General features: G+C 41.6%; 1 protein-coding gene across 10 annotated transcripts in view; it reads right to left on the bottom strand.

Annotated features, from left to right (window-relative positions):
• LOC126268066 (centrobin) overlaps positions 1 to 16680 on the bottom strand; it is a 245520-nt gene extending 228840 nt beyond the window's left edge. For 2 of the 10 annotated variants that reach the window (XM_049973505.1, XM_049973561.1), the window contains exons 1-2: positions 16509 to 16626; positions 15382 to 15519 (exon numbers count right to left, since the gene is read on the bottom strand). The gene's annotated coding sequence lies outside the window, so the exon portion shown is untranslated. Of the gene's footprint in view, positions 1 to 15381; positions 15520 to 15646 lie in introns of all 10 variants that reach the window. The other 8 variants (XM_049973514.1, XM_049973541.1, XM_049973580.1 and 5 more) reach the window with 6 other exon arrangements.
• Between the last annotated feature and the right edge of the window lie 2288 nt (positions 16681 to 18968).

The raw sequence follows: 18968 nt of genomic DNA, 5'->3' as shown, positions 1-18968 counted from the left end.
TGTGCAGTATTCATTTCCATGTGTTTCACATCAGTCATTAGTCCTTTGGCTTTAGATTTCAAGGCAGTGCTTAAATCCCTTCTCGGGCAACAGCAGGTGCTGAGAATTGCTATTTCCAGTTTAATGATTACATTGACACAACCTGTGGTCTGATCAACAACATATCCACCATCCTTCCCTGCGTATGACAGTAAAGCAGAAGACTACAATGCTTATGAAAAATGGCTGCAACAACATTTCCAGCTCCTTCATTTGAAGTAACAGACTTAAACATGTGCAAGACGGATTTCACTTCGCGGGTTTCAGTTGTTGGGTCAGCTTGCCACCTTACAAGAACCTTCAAGTCTTTCTTTTGATCAGATGTGTGAGTTTCTTTCCATCTACCACTGTGAAAGTGCTCAATTTATTTCTGCTCACGTGGAATTCTACCACTGCCGAAAGCGGCCAAACAGTCGTGCAGGGCACGGGCAGCAGAACTACATGGACTTAGACGTTGTTCGGATTTTGTGACAAATGTTCATAAGGAATTCTATGTCAATCAAATGGTTTGTGATGTATCACACATTTTGCTCCTAATAGGGACATTTGAGAGTGAGCTCTACAGTATGAAATTCTTACACTTACGGAATTACTGAACATAGCTCAGTCATTAGAAGTTTCACGGGCTGCAGGTAATCGGATATAAGCCTGGCCCGAAGTTTCAGAAATCAGTTTCTTTTATCCTTCCCACCCTTCAGTTAGTTCACAAGGGAAAATAGGTAATTGACATTCAGCCTCGTGTTCTGCCGCCTTTACGTCCATACTACTTCACTCAACAAGAATGGACCATGTGTCCCAAGAACTGGGCAATGTGTTGGTTGGTTGGGTGTGGGATTGAAGGGACCAGACTGCTAAGGTCATCGGTCCCTTGTTCCACGATAAAATCACACGAAATAAAAACTGTCAGTCGTTAAAAACGGAGAACTGAGACAAGGGACGACACAATACAAGAAAGACAAAGACCAGACAAACGGAACTAAAATCATACCAAGTGTGAAGGTGGTTGGCCGACCATGAAAATAAGGAAAAGCCAACCACCAAATGACATTAAAACCCACAGTTTAAAACCACAGGCCAAAGGCCCAAGTCAATACAGGAAATAAAAGGACAAACACTCAAATCATACGATAAAAACCCCCTCCCGAATAAAACTCAACACGAGGTCCGCCATAGCAACGTCATCACATAAAAGGGCAGGGAGGGTATCAGGCAGCGCAAACGTCTGCCTGAGTCCTGTTAAAAGCGGGCAGTCCACCAAAATGTGGACCACCGTCAGAGCTGCCCCGCAGCGACATAGCGGTGGGTCCTCCCGGCGCAACAAATGGCCGTGCGTCAGCCACATGTGGCCAACGCGCAGCCGGCAGAGGACCACAGAGTCCTTCCGAGAGGCCCGCATGGAGGAGCGCCACACACCGGTTGTCTCCTTCACCGCCCGAAGTTTGTTGGGCATGGGCAGGGTGCGCCACTCGTCACCCCAGGCACCAAGCACTTTCTGACGCAAAAGCGACAGGAGATCACACTCCATAAGGCCGAGTTCCAGAGCCGGTGAACTCACTGCCTGTTTAGCCAGCGTGTCAACCCGCTCATTGCCCGGGATGCCGACATGACCTGGGGTCCAAACAAAGACCACGGAGCGCCCGCAACGGGCAAGAGCATGGAGCGACTCGTGGATGGCCATCACCAGACGGGAATGAGGAAAGCACTGGTCAAGAGCTCGTAAACCAGTCAGGGAGTCACTACAGATGACAAAGGACTCACCTGAGCGGGAGCGGATATACTCTAGGGCGCGATAGATGGCAACCAACTCGGCAGTGTATACACTGTTCCCGGGTGCCAGCGACCGTTGCTCACAATGATCCTCTGGAGTAAGAGCATAACCAGTGCGACCAGAGACCATCGAACCGTCGGTATAGGCCACGGCAGATCCGGGAAACTCGGCAAGGAGAGAAACAAAGCGGCGGCGGAGGGCCGGAGGAGGGACTGAGTCTTTCGGACCCTGTGCCAAATCCAGCCGAATGCATGGTCGGCGCACACACCAAGGGGGCAGACGGAGATTGGCCCGGAAAACAGGCGGGAGAGGAAAAAACTCAATCCCACACAGTAGAGCCCGGATGCAAACCGCGATCGTACACCCTGACCGGGGCCGCCTGTCTGGAAGATGGACGATCGAGTGCGGGAACAGGAGACGGTAGTTGGGGTGCCCTGGCAAGCTACAAACGTGGGCAGCATAAGCGGCCAGAAGTCGGTCGCGCCGGATCCGCAATGGAGGAACACCAGCCTCCACAAGTGGGCAATGTGTAATAGGTGCCATAAGAAAGGACATATTGCTTCTGTTTGTAATCCTTTCCAAACCTGAGTATGACAAAATTAACATGAATGTGAACAGTGTGTCAGTAGTGACAGTGTCTTAAAGCAAGTTATACAATGAAATGCGTGCAGTTAACAAGTCACTGAAAATGGAGGTGGATACGGGTGCAGCAGCAACATTGGTGAATTCTCAGACTTAAGTGGACCTTGGTTCTCCCCCTCTGACTCCAGTGTCATGGAGGCTGACGAGTCATAACAAAAACAAGTTCCCATCATGGTCAGTTTTCTGCATCTGTGACTTACAAGAATGTGGTTGTTCACCATTCCTAGTTTTTAACAATGCTTACACTGAAAATGTTTGGTCAGGATGATTTTAAAGTCTTTGAATCCTCCATCGATGAAGAAGTGCATCTGGTTTCTGGTTAAGTGCATTTGGTTTCTGGTAAAGTTCCATATCAACAATTAGATGCCCTCTGTGCTGACATTCCCTTTCTATTTTCACCAGGACTGGGTTGAGCAACAGAATTTCAGGCTCATATTATGATGAAACAGTGTGCCTGCCCCTGTTTTTTCTAGGACCAAATGGTACCGGTACCTTTATAGGAGCAAGTAAAGGCAGAATTAGATCATCTTCAAGCACTTTATATTATTAGACTTCCTTCTTCCAGTGAATGGCCAGCTCCAATGGTGACAGTAAAAAAAGTTACCTGCAGTGATTTTTAAAAAATATATTAAAAACAAAGATTCAAAGTCTTACCAAGCGGGAAAGCGCCGGTAGACAGGCACAATAAAACAACACACAAACACACACACACAAAATTTCGAGCTTTCGCAACCAACAATTGCTTCTTAAGGGGAGAGGGAAGGAGAGGGAGAGACGAAAGGATGTGGGTTTTAAGGGAGAGGGTAAGGAGTCATTCCAATCCCGGGAGCGGAAAGACTTACCTTAGGGGGAAAAAAAGGATAGGTATATACGCGCGTGCCCCCCCCCCCCCCCCCCACACACACACACACATATCCATCCATACATATACAGACACAAGCAGACATATTTACAGGAAATATGTCTACGTGTGTGTGTGTGTGTGTGTGTGTGTGTGTGTGTGTGTGTGTGTGCGCGCGCGCGCGCGCGAGTATATACCTATCCTTTTTTCCCCCTAAGGTAAGTCTTTCCACTCCTGGGATTGGAATGACTCCTTACCCTCTCCCTTAAAACCCACATCCTTTCGTCTTTCCCTCTCCCCTTAAGAAGCAACCGTTGGTTGCGAAAGCTAGAAATTTTGTGTGTGTGTTTGTGTGTTATTTTATTGTGCCTGTCTACCGGCGCTTTCCCGCTTGGTAAGTCTTGGAATCTTTGTTTTTAATATATTTTTCCCATGTGGAAGTTTCTTTCTATTTTATTTAAAAAAATATATTAATACACAGTTAATCACTGATACCTATCTTTTGCCGCACCCTGATGGGCTGTTAGCAGAATTACAAGGGAGCCATTATTTTTCAAAAATACACTTAACAGAGACATATGTACTCCAGCTACTCAACGAAAAATTTAAATGACTTCTAGTTACCAATAGTCCACCGGGCTTTATCAATACCAGAATTTTACTTTTGGAGTGGTAAGTGCATCAGCTATTTTTTTAATCCTTTTTAGAGCAACTTATTGCATCAGTTACAGGCTGCACCATCTATTTAGATGACATATTAGTGTCTGGCGCCTCTAAAAAACATTTACAGAACCTTTGTGTTCTATTTTCTGTCTTACGGTCTGCAAAGCTTAAGAACAATTTGGACAAGACACGGTTTTTTCAACCCTCCATTATTTATTTGAGTTATGAAGTGTCGCATCCTGGCATTAAACCACTGTGCCAACATATTGAAGCTATTGCCACATTGCCACTCTCATCCGTCAAGGAGTTACAAGCAGTTTTAGGCAAAATTGTGTACTACAACAAATTCATACCAGACACTGCTGCTGTGGCCCAACCACTCCACACATTATTATGGAAAGATGTTCCTTACCACTAATCCCTGACTTGCAAGCAAGCATTCAAGTTGATGAAATTTAAACTGTAGTTGGTTTCTTGTTTGGACACTTTTCAGCTGGTAGAGCAACTTAAGTTAGCTACGGACGTGTCTCAGTTTGACCTCGGCATCAGCCGTGCTCATACGTATGCAGACAGTTCTGAATGCCCTGTTGCATATGCCTCTAAATCCTTAAATTCTGTGCAAATAGCATTATTCTCAGATAGAGAAATAGGGTTTGACAATTGTGTATGCTCTAAAAGAATTTCATGCTTTTCTATAAGGATCTAAGTTTCTCCTAACCATAGGCTACAAAACCACTGATGTCTGTTTTTAACATTTCGTTGTCTTTGCCAGACAACGCTGCACATCACTTACAGCAATGGGTTATTTTCCTATCTCGATACAATTAAGATATTCATTTTCAACCTGCGACACAACACATCGATTAGTCCAGATCCAGAGTTTAATGAAGAATCATTACTTTGTTTTCATTTAGATGTGGAAGCTCAAAACGTTGTTGATATTTTCCCACGAGTAGCATTACAATTGCAGCCACAGTATCAGTGAACCCTGCTTTAAATAAACATTCAGGCCATGCTTTTGATCCTTTGAGAAATTATTTTGCACTACAAAATCATCTTTCTGTTAGGGACAGAGTGCTTCCATGAGTTACAGCAGACACCGCTCCTTGGGTTGTAGTCCCATCAGCCCTTCGGTGTAAGGTTATGCATTTGTTACATGTAGACCACTGGATTGTGTCACGTGCAAAGGTGTTAGCACATAGACGTGTTCTCTTGCCAGGCATTGTTGGGGAAATAATGCGAGTTGTTGCAGTCTGCCCACAGTGTGCCACCCATCAGGTGGCTCCCCGTGGTTCCTCGTAACCATGGCCAGATCCACAGCAACCTCGGGAACAAATTCATGTACATTTTGTGGGACTTTTTTTTTTTTTAATTTCTACTGCCTTGTAACTGATGCTTATTCTAAGTTTCCATATGTATTGTGTTGGCTGCTTTGTCAATTTTTTTTTCTTTTTCTTCTACATGTTAGTTATCAACAACGGCTGCAGTTCATATATCAGGAGTTTGAAGATTTTTGTAAAAAAATTAGTGTTCGCCACGCCACAGCTCCTTCTTTCTACCATCAAACAAATGGAAAAGCAGATCTACTAGTACGAACATTTAAGACTCAGATGAAAAAATACATTTTGGATGTGTAACCAGAAACACCTCTTCACCAGTTCCTCAGTTCTTATAGGTTCACCCCTGTTGGCGATAAGAGCCCAGCAGGATCGATGCACAGTTGTCAGCACCAGACTCTACTACACCTGCTTCGGAAAACACCAGGCCATCCACCGGCACCAGTGCTTCAACACTTCTGGTGTGGCACAGCTGTTTGAACTTGCAGATTTGGCTGCCAGCTGAAATGGGTGCCAGTGGTAATCGAAAGTACCAGTGGTTGATCCCTCTATGATGTTCGCACAACTCAGGAGGTGGCATCATAACACGTCGACCAACTATGACATTGTGTATGGGACTATGTACCTGGTGCACCTCTCCCGCTCTTGTGTGCCCCTCATGCCCCATGTCTTCCATCTGCCTGGATGTCTCCTACATTGCAGCCGGTGTCCTCATCTTCTCCACCACTGCTGCTGATGTTTACACAGCTGTCTCCTCTGTTGTGGGTGCCCCTTCAGCTGTCGGGAGCCACAGTGGGATCCCAGCTTTCATACTGTGGCAGCTAATGCCTCTGCTGCTGGCGCCACCATCGCAGCTGGTACTGCCTGTTCGGCCCGCCACAACCTCCTTCCTTGGGGATGGACTGAGAGGTGGAAATGGACACTGCACCAGTCTCACCTGTCCTACCATATGGCCCCTCACTGGGAGGCAACCGCCGCACCTGTCTGTGCTCTTATCACTTCCACAACTATGTACCAGTGATAGAGCGTCACGAAGCAACAAGCTATGTCGATCACAGAAGAAATGGACATGAGGACAGTGCTCAAACAAAGGCAGAGGAGATCTGTAACTACCAATAATGTGGGTGCGCCATTTCATAGTTCGTGCTTGATTTGGACATTGCTAATATGACAGCAGCTGCATGCGCAGCCTGCCGGGTGCATCCCGTTGGCCAGAGCATAAGGCTTGTATATTGCTAAATGTATTGTACCTTGTCTTCCACGGAGGTGTACTGTTCGAGCAATTAATCAGTGTGTTGTTGGGTTAGAACATTAAGCATACACTGTGCTAAGCTCAAAAACTAACTTTGTCTCCATTTGTGATGATCATATTTCAGAGCTGTTCAGAGATCTTCCATACTACAGTAGGTTTCAATCAACTGCATTGAATGAGCGACTGGAAGAGAAGCTATCACACTGCACATGGCGAGCGGTTCAGATTTCAAACTTCTGCTTGATGAATCTATGAAAAGCCACCATTCAACGTATTTGTCAGACAGATAAAAAAAAGTCTACTCACCAAACGGCAGCAGGAACACACACATTACAAAAAAAGTTTTACTAAAAGCTTTCAGAGCCAGTGGCTCTTTCCTCCAGCAGAAGGGTTGTAGGGGAAGGAAGAGGACTGAGGAGGATAGGAAAATGGGTAGAGGTGTTTTTTTTTTTTTTACTACCATTCCAACTTGCTGTACCAAGGAAGGCCATGCGCGCGCGCGCGCGCACACACACACACACACGCGCACACACACGCACACACACACACACACACACAGTGCTAAGCCAGTATCAAAAAATTTTGTCCTTGGGTCATCGCTTTGCAAAGTAACACACTATAATCTGCAACAAATCTCTGAATATTACGAAAGAATGATTATTGTTAAAATTATTACTGAACATATTAAACAAATGGCATGTGTTTCTTGATAAATGTATCCTCAAATGTTGAAATATCCTCAGGGAAAGAAAAAAAGGCTTTGTCAGATGGAGTGACATTTGAGACAGACTAGTTTTCTATTCTGCTCTTTTCTTTATCTACTTTCGTACGACTGCACTGCTATGAAGATAAAATGAGAATACTAACATAAAAAAGATTTAATTGCAAAGAATTGATACTGGAGACACTGGAATGATTTAATTCCAGTGCTAGTTGATTCCTACAGAATCGACGATTCTTTGACTTGTGAATTAAGAATCGGCACAAGACTCATCCCTAATTAAAATCATTATGGATAAACTGTTTTAACTCTGATATTTTTTCAGGAGTACAGTGTAAGTAAGATTACAAAATACAGCCTGCCTACTTAATATAAACTATAGTTTATTTCAAGAATTACTTTTTGAACTTGAGTTTTGGTTCCTTTTTTTATTACAGTAATTACTACCCCAAGAACTGACCTCATTAATAATGTATAGTTACGTTTACAGTTGACTTTAATTCCCCTAATAAATCTTCCCTAACACTCATGTAGATTTTTCAATTTGGTTGCCTAACCACTACAGAAACATTGTTGCAAAGCACCTTTCCCAATACCAAATATCAATTTAAATTTTGTTTATAAGTGCCATGAATTCCAGGCATTTACCCCAACTTATACATGGCCAGGCATTTTACATCACCAGGTACATCCAAACCACGACACTTCTGCTGCTTTTTGCTCCAACACCATAAACTTTCAACACACTTTTTACAGCATATGTGTTGTGTGAAGGGCTTGTCCTAATCACTAAGTCCAAAGTATGCATCATACATTTTCCTTACAAAAGGAGTAATTTTTAACTTCCTAGGTGATATGATAACTTTACCACAACAAGAAAAATCAGTCGAAAAGATTCTTTCACTTTCGATTCATTTTGTAAAAAATGTTGCTTTCACTCAGAGAGCTCAAGTCACGTTGCAACAAGCTAAAAGCAAGATCAGCTCAACCCCCACAATTCTTTCCCACAGAGATGCCACCTTCATCTCTCTATACAGAGTAGCCAGCTATGGCTGTACCTCTAGGGTCATTTTCAACGTCTTAAACAAAACACAGATAATTAGAAGTATGTTTTCATCCTTCTTAATTACATTTATTTGGATATGATACATTTAATATAGCTATACAATTTGGAAATAATTTTGATTGCGACAATAAACTTAAAAATTTTAAACATTTGGATGAATTATATACCTAACGGACTACTACTATTACTAGTACTACTACTTAAATATTGAGGCAGTGACGAAATGTGACCTGACTGAGCAACACGAGTTACATTTTGAATTCACTATGCCCTAAATATAAACGATCACATAAAAAACTATCACCTCAAAAAAAAAGTTTTGAAACACAGACCAGTGCAATAATTAATAGTAGCAGTAGAGCTAATTTTAAAGAATTATGTGACAATTATGTATCCTTATCTACATCCACACTCAGAAAGCCAGCCAACGGTGTGTGGCACAGGGCACTTTACGTGCCACTGTCATTACCCCCCTTTTCGGCTCCAGTCGCGTATGGTTCACGGGAAGAACGACTGCCGGAAAGCCTCTGTGCACACTGGAATCTCTCTAATTTTACATTTGTGATCTCCTCAGGAGGTATAAGTAGGCGGAAGCAATATATATTCGATACCTCATCCAGAAACGCACCCTTTCGAAACCTGGACAGCAAGCTACACCGTGATGCAGAGCATCTCTCTTGCAGAGACTGCCACTTGAGTTTGCTAAACATCTCCGTGACGCTATCACGCTTACCAAATAACCCAGTGACGAAACACGCCACTCTTCTTTGGATCTTCTCTATCAACCCAACCTGGTATGGATCCCACACTGATGAGGAATACTCAAGTGTAGGTCGAATGAGTGTTTTGTAAGCCACCTCCTTTGTTGAGAGACTACATTTTCTAATGACTCTCCCAATGAATCTCAACCTGGCACCCGCCTTACCAACATTTGATTTTATATGATCATTACACTTCAAATCCTTCTGTATGCATACTCCCAGATATTTTACAGAAGTAACTGCAACCAGAGTTTGTTCCGCTATCATATAATCATACAATAAAGGATCCTTCTTTCTATGTATTCACAATACATTACATGTGTGTACGCTAAGGGTCAGTTGCTACTCCCTGCACCAAGTGCCAAACAGCTGCATATCTTCCTGCATTTTGCTGCAATTTTCTAATGCTTTAACTTCTCTGTATACTACAGCACCACCCACGAAAAGCTGCAAGGAACTTCTGACACTATCTACTAGGTCATTTATATATATAGTGACAAGCAATTGTCCCATAACACTCCCCTGTGGCCCGCCAGAGGTTACTTTAACGTATGTAGACTTCTCTCCATTGATAACAACATGCTGTGTTCTGTTTGCTAAAAACTCTTCAATCCAGTCACACAGCTGACCTGATATTCCATAGGCTCTTAATTTGTTTATCAGGTGACATTTCAGAACTGTATCCAACACCTTCCGGAAGTCAAGAAAAATAGCATCTACCTGGGAGCCTGTACCTAATGTTTTCTGGGTCTCATGAACAAATAAAGCGAGTTGGGTCTCTCACGATCGCTGTTTCCGGAATCCATGTTGATTCCTACAGAGTAGATTCTAGGTTTCCAGAAATGACATGATACGTGAGCAAAAAACACGTTCTAAAATTCTACAACAGATCGATGTCAGAGATATAGGCCTATAGTTTTGCACAACTGCTTGATGGCGCTTCTTGAAAACTGGAACTATCTGTGCTCTTTTCCAATCATTTGGAACATTCCAATCCTCTAGAGTCTTGCAGTACACAGCTGTTAGAAGTGGGGGGGGGGGGGGGGCAAGTTCTTTCGCGTACTCTGTTTAGAATCGAATTGGTATCCCGTCAGGTCCAGTGGACTTTCCTCTGTTGAGTGATTTCAGTTGCTTTACTATTCCTTGGACACTTATTTCAATGTCAGCCATTTTTCGTTTGTGCGAGGATTTAGAGAAGGAACTTCAGTGCGGTCTTCCTCTGTGAAACAGCTTTGAAAAAAGGTGTTTAGTATTTCCGCTTTATGCGTGTCATCCTCTGTTACAATGCCATTGTCATCCCGGAGTGTCTGGATATGCTGTTTCGAGAGCCCCTTACCGATTTAACATAATACCAGAACTTCCTAGGATTTTCTGTCAAGTCGGTAAATAGAATTTTACTTTTGAATTCACTCAACGCTTCAGGCATAGCCCTCCTTACACTGACTTTGACATCGTTTAGCTTCTGTTTGCCTGAGAGGGTGAACCACGGTGGGTTTTCCTTCACCCTCACAGTTTTACTCGGCACATACCCGTCTAAAATGCATTTTACGATTGTCTTGAACATTTTCCATAAACACAAAACACTGTCAGTGTCGGAACAGAAATTTTCATTTTAATCTGTTGGGTAGTCTGAAATCTGCCTCCTATTACTCTTGCTAAACAGATAAACCATCTTCCCTTTTTTTTTATATTCCTATTTACTTTCCATATTCAGGGATGCTGCAACAGCCTTATGCTCACCGATTCTGTGTTCTGTGCTTACAGATTCGAAAAGGTTGGGTCTGGTTGTTATCAGTAGGTCCAAGATATTATCTCCACGAGTCTGTTTAATTACTCAAGGTAATTTTCAGATAGTGCACTCAGTATAATGTCACTTGATGCTCTGTCCCTAAACATCTGAGTGCCCCAGTCTACATCTGGTAAATAGAAATCTCCACCTAAGACTATAACATGCTGAGGAAATTTATGTGAAATGTATTCTAGATTTTTCTCTCAGTTGTTTTGCCACTAATGCTGCTGAGTCGGAAGGTTGGCGAAAGGAGCCAATTATTAACCTAGTTCGGTTGTTGAGTATAACCTCCACCCACAATAATTCACAAGAACTATCCACTTCAGGTAGTGAAGGGAGACGAAAATTTAATAGTCATGGGTGACTGGAATTCGTCAGTAGGAAAAGGGAGAGAAGGAAACATAGTAGGTGATTATGGATTGGGGCTAAGAAATGAAAGAGGAAGCCGTCTGGTAGAATTTTGCACAGAGCATAACTTAATCATAGCTAACACTTGGTTCAAGAATCATAAAAGAAGGTTGTATACATGGAAGAATCCTGGAGATACTAAAAGGTATCAGATAGATTATATAATGGTAAGACAGAGATTTAGGAATCAGGTTTTAAATTGTAGGACATTTCCTGGGGCAGATGTGGACTCTGACCACAATCTATTGGTTATGACCTGTAGGTTAAAACTGAAGAAACTGCAAAAAGGTGGGAATTTAAGGACATGGGATCTGGATAAGTTGAAAGAACCAAAGGTTGTACAGAGTTTCAAGGAGAGCATAAGGAAACAATTGACAGCAATGGAGGAAAGAAACACAGTAGAAAAAGAATGGGTAGCTCTGAGGGATGAAGTAGTGAAGGCAGCAGAGGATAAAGTAGGTAAAAAGACGAGGGCTGCTAGAAATCCTTGGGTAGCAGAAGAAATATTGAATTTAATTGATGAAAGGAGAAAATATAAAAATGCAGTAAATGAAGCAGGCAAAAAGGAATACAAACGTCTCAAAAATGAGATTGACAGGAAGTGCAAAATGGCTAAGCAGGGATGGCTAGAGGACAAATGTAAGGATGTAGAAGCTTATCTCACTAGGGGTAAGATAGATACTGCCTACAGGAAAATTAAAGAGACCTTTGGAGAGAAGAGAACCACATGTATGAATATCAAGAGCTCAGATGGCAACCCAGTTCTAAGCAAAGAAGGGAAGGCAGAAAGGTGGAAGGAGTATATAGAAGGTTTATACAAGGGTGATGTACTTGAGGACAATATTATGGAAATGGAAGATGATGTAGATGAAGACGAAATGGGAGGTAAGATACTGCGTGAAGAGTTTGACAGACCACTGAAAGACCTGAGTCGAAACAAGGCCCCCGGAGTAGACAACATTCCATTACAACTACTGACGGCCTTGGGAGAGCCAGTCATGACAAAACTCTACCAGCTGGTGAGTAAGATGTATGAGACGGGTGAAACACCCTCAGACTTCAAGAATAATATAATAATTCCAATCCCAAAGAAAGCAGGTGCTGACAGATGTGAAAATTACCGAACTATCAGTTCAGCTGCAAAATACTAACACGAATTCCTCACAGTCGAATGGAAAAACTGGCAGATGCGGACCTCGGGGAGGATCAGTTTGGATTCCACAGAAATGTTGGAACACGTGAGGCAATACTGACCTTACGACTTATCTTAGAAGAAAGATTAAGAAAAGGCAAACCTACGTTTCTAGCATTTGTAGACTTAGAGAAAGCTTTTGACAATGTTGACTGGAATACTCTCTTTACAATTCTAAAGTTGGTAGGGGTAAAATACAGGGAGCGAAAGGCTATTTACAAGTTGTACAGAAACCAGATGGCAGTTATTAGAGTCGAGGGGCATGAAAGGGAAGCAGTGGTTGGGAAAGGAGTGAGACAGGGTTGTAGCCTCTCCCCGATGTTATTCAATCTGTATATTGAGCAAGCAGTAAAGGAAACAAAAGAAAAATTTGGAGTAGGTATTAAAATTCATGGAGAAGAAGTAAAAACTTTGAGGTTCGCCGATGACATTGTAATTCTGTCAGAGACGGCAAAGGACTTGGAAGAGCAGTTGAACGGAATGGACAGTGTCTTGAAAAGAGGATATAAGATGAACATCAACAAAAGCAAAACGATGATAATGGAATGTAATCAAATTAAATCGGGTGATGCTGAGGGAATTTGATTAGGAAATGAGACACTTAAAGTAGTAAAGGAGTTTTGCTATTTGGGGAGCAAAATAACTGATGATGATCGTAGTAGAGAGGATATAAAACGTAGACTGGCAATGGCAAGGAAAGCGTTTCTGAAGAAGAGAATTTTGTTAACATCGAATATAGATTTATGTATCAGGAAGTCGTTTCTGAAAGTATTTGTTTGGAGTGTAGGCATGTATGGAAGTGAAACATGGACGATAACTAGTTTGGACAAGAAGAGAATAGAAGCTTTCGAAATGTGGTGCTACAGAAGAATGCTGAAGATTATATGGGTAGATCACATAACTAATGAGGAAGTATTGAATAGGATTGGGGAGAAGAGAAGTTTGTGGCACAACTTGACCAGAAGAAGGGATCGGTTGGTAGGACATATTCTGAGGCATCAAGGGATCACCAATTTAGTATTGGAGGGCAGTGTGGAGGGTAAAAATCGTAGAGGGAGACCAAGAGATGAATACACTAAGCAGATTCAGAAGGATGTAGGTTGCAGTAGGTACTGGGAGATGAAGTAGCTTGCACAGGATAGAGTAGCATGGAGAGCTGCATCAAACCAGTCTCAGGACTGAAGACAACAACAACAACAACATCCACTTCTATTTCACTACAGAATAAACTACTATTAACAGCGACCAACATGCCACCACCGGTCGCATGCAATCTATTCTTTCTAAACACCATCAGTGCCTTTGTAAAAATTTCAGCAAAATTTATCTCTGGCTTCAGCCAGCTTTCCGTACCCATAACGATTTCAGCTTCGGTGCTTTCTATCAGCGCATGACGTTCCGATACTTTATCAACGAAGCTTCAACAGTTTACAATTACAATACCAATTGCTGCTTGGTCCCTGCATGTCCTGACTTTGTCCCGCACCCTTTGAGGCCCTTTCTGTACTTACCCGAGGCCATCTAACCTAAAAAAACCACCCAGTCCACACCACACAACCCCTGCTACCCGTGTAGCCGCCTGCTGTGTGTAGTGGACTCCTGACCTATCCAGCGGAATCTGAAACCCCACCACCCTATGGCACAAATCGAGGAATCTGCAGCCCAAATGAGTACACCTATCAATCTGTTTGCACAGCACAGAAAACATTACCACATAGTTCACTAACAGCTCTATACATAATCATGGAACAAAAGCCAGTTTGAACTTATTTACAGTACTAAGGAAAAATGAACAAAAAATCTGAAACAGCATTTTTCCACCGGAGAATAAAACAATGTAATAAATCGCCAATGAGTTAAAAAGTACCTAAAATACATTTCTTATGTAATGCACACTACAAAATTAAAGATGAGATAGAGGACTCACAGTACGGAATAATAATGAAAACAGAGAACTACAACACCCTGTCACATTACCATCACAATACCAATGTAATGCTTTTACAAGTGAATACGCCTTGATATATAGTGAATAATACTAATGCCTTGTCATTCTCCTGACCTTTACAACTCACACATAAGGGATGATGGTGACTCAGTTTTCCATATGGACTGAAGGAAGGACATGGAAATGTGCATATACTTGGACCTGGAGACATCAGTGGGTATCCTTAGTGCAATCAGTAGGGCATTGTGAAACTCTGGTTTTATTATACATATTTGGTGCAAATTGTGAATGATCAAAAGAACACTGACGAGTAGGGACCAATCGAATGAGGCAGTACAGTTCTTTCGAATTGACTTCATATTTGCAAGGATGGGGTCTGTCCATCTTTATTTCCTTTTCATAAATGTCAGGAAGGTTCCTTCAGCAAGGCCATGAGCTGACCACCCATCCAATTCACATACTTACATGTTCTGTGTATATGTATATTGGAACTATTTCATTTTATTATGACGACTTCAAGACAGACCAGTTGATTTCAAATATTTTACAAAAAGTACCAAAACAACAGTAACTATAGAAATACTGTTCAAAAAATGACAAATAATTGTTTTTGCAGCACATGATCCTTTGAAATACAATAAATTGAAGTACTAAGACAACACAAGCAACTTATAAGGCAGCTCTACTGAATGAGATTGCCTGCGTAAACAAACACAGACTGTCACAAATTCACAATACACTATGGAATGCCCAGACATGTGCTTTGATCTTCCAAAATGAACCACTGGTTCCATGTAGCACAATATGCTGTCTCACAAGTTGGAGGAACTCTTAATAACAGGCATATTGACATCCTACCAACATTCTTTCAGGCTCTATTAAATCATATTGAGCAATAGTACTAGAGAACAATATCACACTCCCTGAAAGAATAATAAAAAAATGGTCCCTTACGTTTTCAGTTTTCTAGCAGCAGGAATCCACTTCGAGTCGCTTCAAGAGTGTCATTTGTCCCTCTTTGACTCTGGCAATCTGTTGTGCACTTAAGTAATTCTTCAGTTGCAAATAATAGTCATCCAGTGGCTCTGCTTACTGTGTGAGAATAGGGGAAAAAATAGAATACTATTTAGATGTGTGTTACTGACATAATGGATTGTGTTGAAATAGTGTGTACCTATCCCATGCAAAATTTTGATTTATTAAATATTCTAGTACTTACAAGTGCATATAACCTTTTTATTACATGAAAACATTCACACACGGTACAGTGGTAATTCCAAACAATAGCCGGTTACAATGTAAAGTACTAAACGCTTTAGTGTAACTTAGCAAAAACTGCTATTTTATCCATAGGCCTCTACTGCCCTGAAATTTGGGTTTTGGTGATAACCTATCCACCGCAGCGACACATGGATTAGGGCAGAAAGTGGCAATATGTTTGAAAGTAGGCGAATCCAACAAATATTGAGCATATAGTAACAGATAAATCAGAACCGTACGGCTATAGTTACATATCCGTTGCATTTAATGCACTTTTCCGTATGTCAAACTACTATATGGTAAATTTAGAAATAAATAACAGAAAAAATCAAGACGTATTTTGATGCATATAATGTACTATGTACATACTAACAAGGCCCGAAGAGGCACTGTGATCATTTTCGTCTACAAAATGAGTTATTGCTACCACCTTCTCAGATGTAAATTAACGTTACTTTTTCTGCTTTATAATAATGCTGCAATAAATACAAGTTCTTCTCCAAAAATGTAAACAGAGCATATCACGAAATATAGACACAATAATCAATCAAATACAACCGATATCTACTGACTGTCTGATGCAGGCTATCGTCTCATTACCGATCTATTTAATCTCACAAACAATCACCACGAAATCATGCACATATTAGGCTGAACGTATCTTGACAACTGCAAAAAATTAACTACACGTTCACTCATCACTTCAGACTTGTTTTCACGTTCAATGTCGGTAGTACTGTGGTAGTTATAATAATTTATCTTTCTTAATTACTTCCCACTCTATTTACTATGCATTTGCTTACATTAGCACTTACGCGTACATTTGAAATTGACGCATAGCACCCGTAAACAACATGTTACCAAAGTATAGACAACGTGGAAGTAACACTTCGCCAGTGCCCACCGTTTCACGATTGCATTGACAAATTTGGATTGACTTGGATACAAAATTCTGTATCAAAGAAAAGAATAACGCTTGTATTAAGACACGAACAAAACCGAAAGAATAAAAACAAAAACAATAAATGGGAAAAAGTTATATCTCCTCAATTTAATTACGGAAGTGAATCATTTTGTAGGATAATTCGAAGGAAGGACGGAAGAAACAACACTGACAACAGAGATGTCTAATGAATATTTTCCGGCTAAATACACTCGAAAACATGTTTAACGTTAGAGAACACTAAGTTTCTCATTGTTCCTCTCATTCCATAATGGGAAATAATACGAAATGAAGGAGAAGTTATCCTGTGACCAGTGCAATTATCTGTCTCCTACTTTCACCTTCTGTCTCAGGATGGTATATGGGGTTTAACGTCCCGTTGACAACGAGGTCATTGGAGATGAAGTACAAGTTTGGTTTTGGAAACGATAGGGAAGGAAATCGGTCGTGTCCTTTTTAAACGAATGACAATGGCATTTATCTTAAATGATTTTAGGAAATCAGAGAAAACCAAAATCTACAAGTACAGAAACATTCCGTTCTCAAACCAATGTAAAGTGGATGGCAGTGGCAACATCCCACTGTGCCATATATCATGGCTTCTTCCCAATACATTCACGTGTACGGAACATGGGAAGAGTGATCACTTAAAAGCCACTGTACACGCTTCTACAGCTAGATCGCTTAACGGGAATTTTACCCGCCGCTCTTCCACATCAGTCTCAGATGTCTTAATCCCTGCACTACCTGTCATTGTTTCTGTTTGAATTCTTTGTAGCCGCCTGCTGAGTGATGTCCAAAAAACAGTTTTTCAACATCTGAAAGTACGTCCTCTTGAGATCGCATGAATTTGACAACTGTAGACGAAGAAGAAAGAAAAAAAGAGGCAACTGTAAGGCACCTGCAGGTGCCATAGTTAACAGATTTGAAACTTCGAATATCTCTCGCAGAGAGCATACTGTGATGCAGTAATGCTGAGTTTTAACTGGTAGTGGCTGCAAGCTCCACACACAGTTCACAAACACTTCAAGAAAAAAAGAAAGGTGATTTAAGTCCAATACACACTGGTCATCACGTCAAATCACGTCACATCATGGCACTCGCCTGTCAGGAGGTAATCAAGCAATTAGCAGAGAATCACTGACGTCAGTACTTTCTTCCCAGTGTCAGCATCTGGTGTCAGATTACCGACAAGGTAACTGCATGACTTATTTTCAACATCACTTTCCCTCCCCTCTTCTCCAACCCCACCTCACACTCCATCAGCCCTCCACTCCACACAACTACCCCACTTTATCTCAGCAAACTGTGATACATCAGTAGCATGATACTAAAGCCTACTTTACACGACGACATTGGGTTGCGCCACTCGTTGAGTAGAATGAGTTACATGGAAGTGGTTTCATATATGACTGTAGACACGGCGACACCAGTATACACTTCAGTTTGGTCGTTTTGTGGATCCCTGAGTCGTGTCTGAAATGAACATTTAGGCAGCTGCATGTCGCTTGTTGCGTGGAATCGCTGCATAAGAAAAAAAGAAAGAAAGAAACATGTTTGTATTCGTGACTGGATGAAGATAAGACTTCATCTCGGTTGCTCAGCATCCTTGCTGAAATAATTTATGACAGAAGATCCAAGAAGTTCTTTTAATTATCTCAGAATGTCCCCACAACTGTTCACGCTTCTTCTAAATAAAGTTCATTATCCGATAAGGAATTAAGGTACTGTAATGTATGAAGCACTGTCGCCAGAATTGAAATTTCATGTCATATTGCGTGCATTACAATTGAGAACACTCAGCATGTTATAAGATACAGTTTTAGTTGGTGATGACTCTATTTCATTAACACCAATAATTATTAACATTAACAGTAATAATTAGGCCGCATTAAGAAGAGAATGGTTTGCAATATTTCAAAATTCTAACATATGTGAATGGGGAGCACTGCAGTGACGTTTTAAATAATTGAACATTGAATAGAGAATGCAGCTACTTGAATTTGTATAGTATTCCCACCTGTCAACAATATAGTGAGCGAGGTGGCAAAGTGGTTAGCACACTGGACTCGCATTCGGGAGGACGGCAGTTCAATCCCCCGTCCGGCCATCCTGATTTAGGTTTTCCGTGATTTCCCTAAATAGCTTCAGGCAAATACCAGGATGATTCCTTAGAAAGGGCAAGGCCGATTTCCTTCCCCGTCCTTCCCTAATCGGAGCTTGTGCTCCGTCTCTGATGACCTCGTTGTCGACGGAACGTTAAATAGTAATCTCCTCCTCCTCCTCCTCTGTCAACAACATTCCTTAACAAAGATTTGGTCAACTCGAACGATGGGAT

Source organism: Schistocerca gregaria, chromosome 1, assembly GCF_023897955.1.
Source record: "Schistocerca gregaria isolate iqSchGreg1 chromosome 1, iqSchGreg1.2, whole genome shotgun sequence".
Lineage (NCBI taxonomy): Eukaryota > Metazoa > Arthropoda > Insecta > Orthoptera > Acrididae > Schistocerca > Schistocerca gregaria.
The sequence above is the reverse complement of the archived record's forward strand: the minus strand, read 5'-3'. Positions and strand labels throughout refer to the sequence as shown.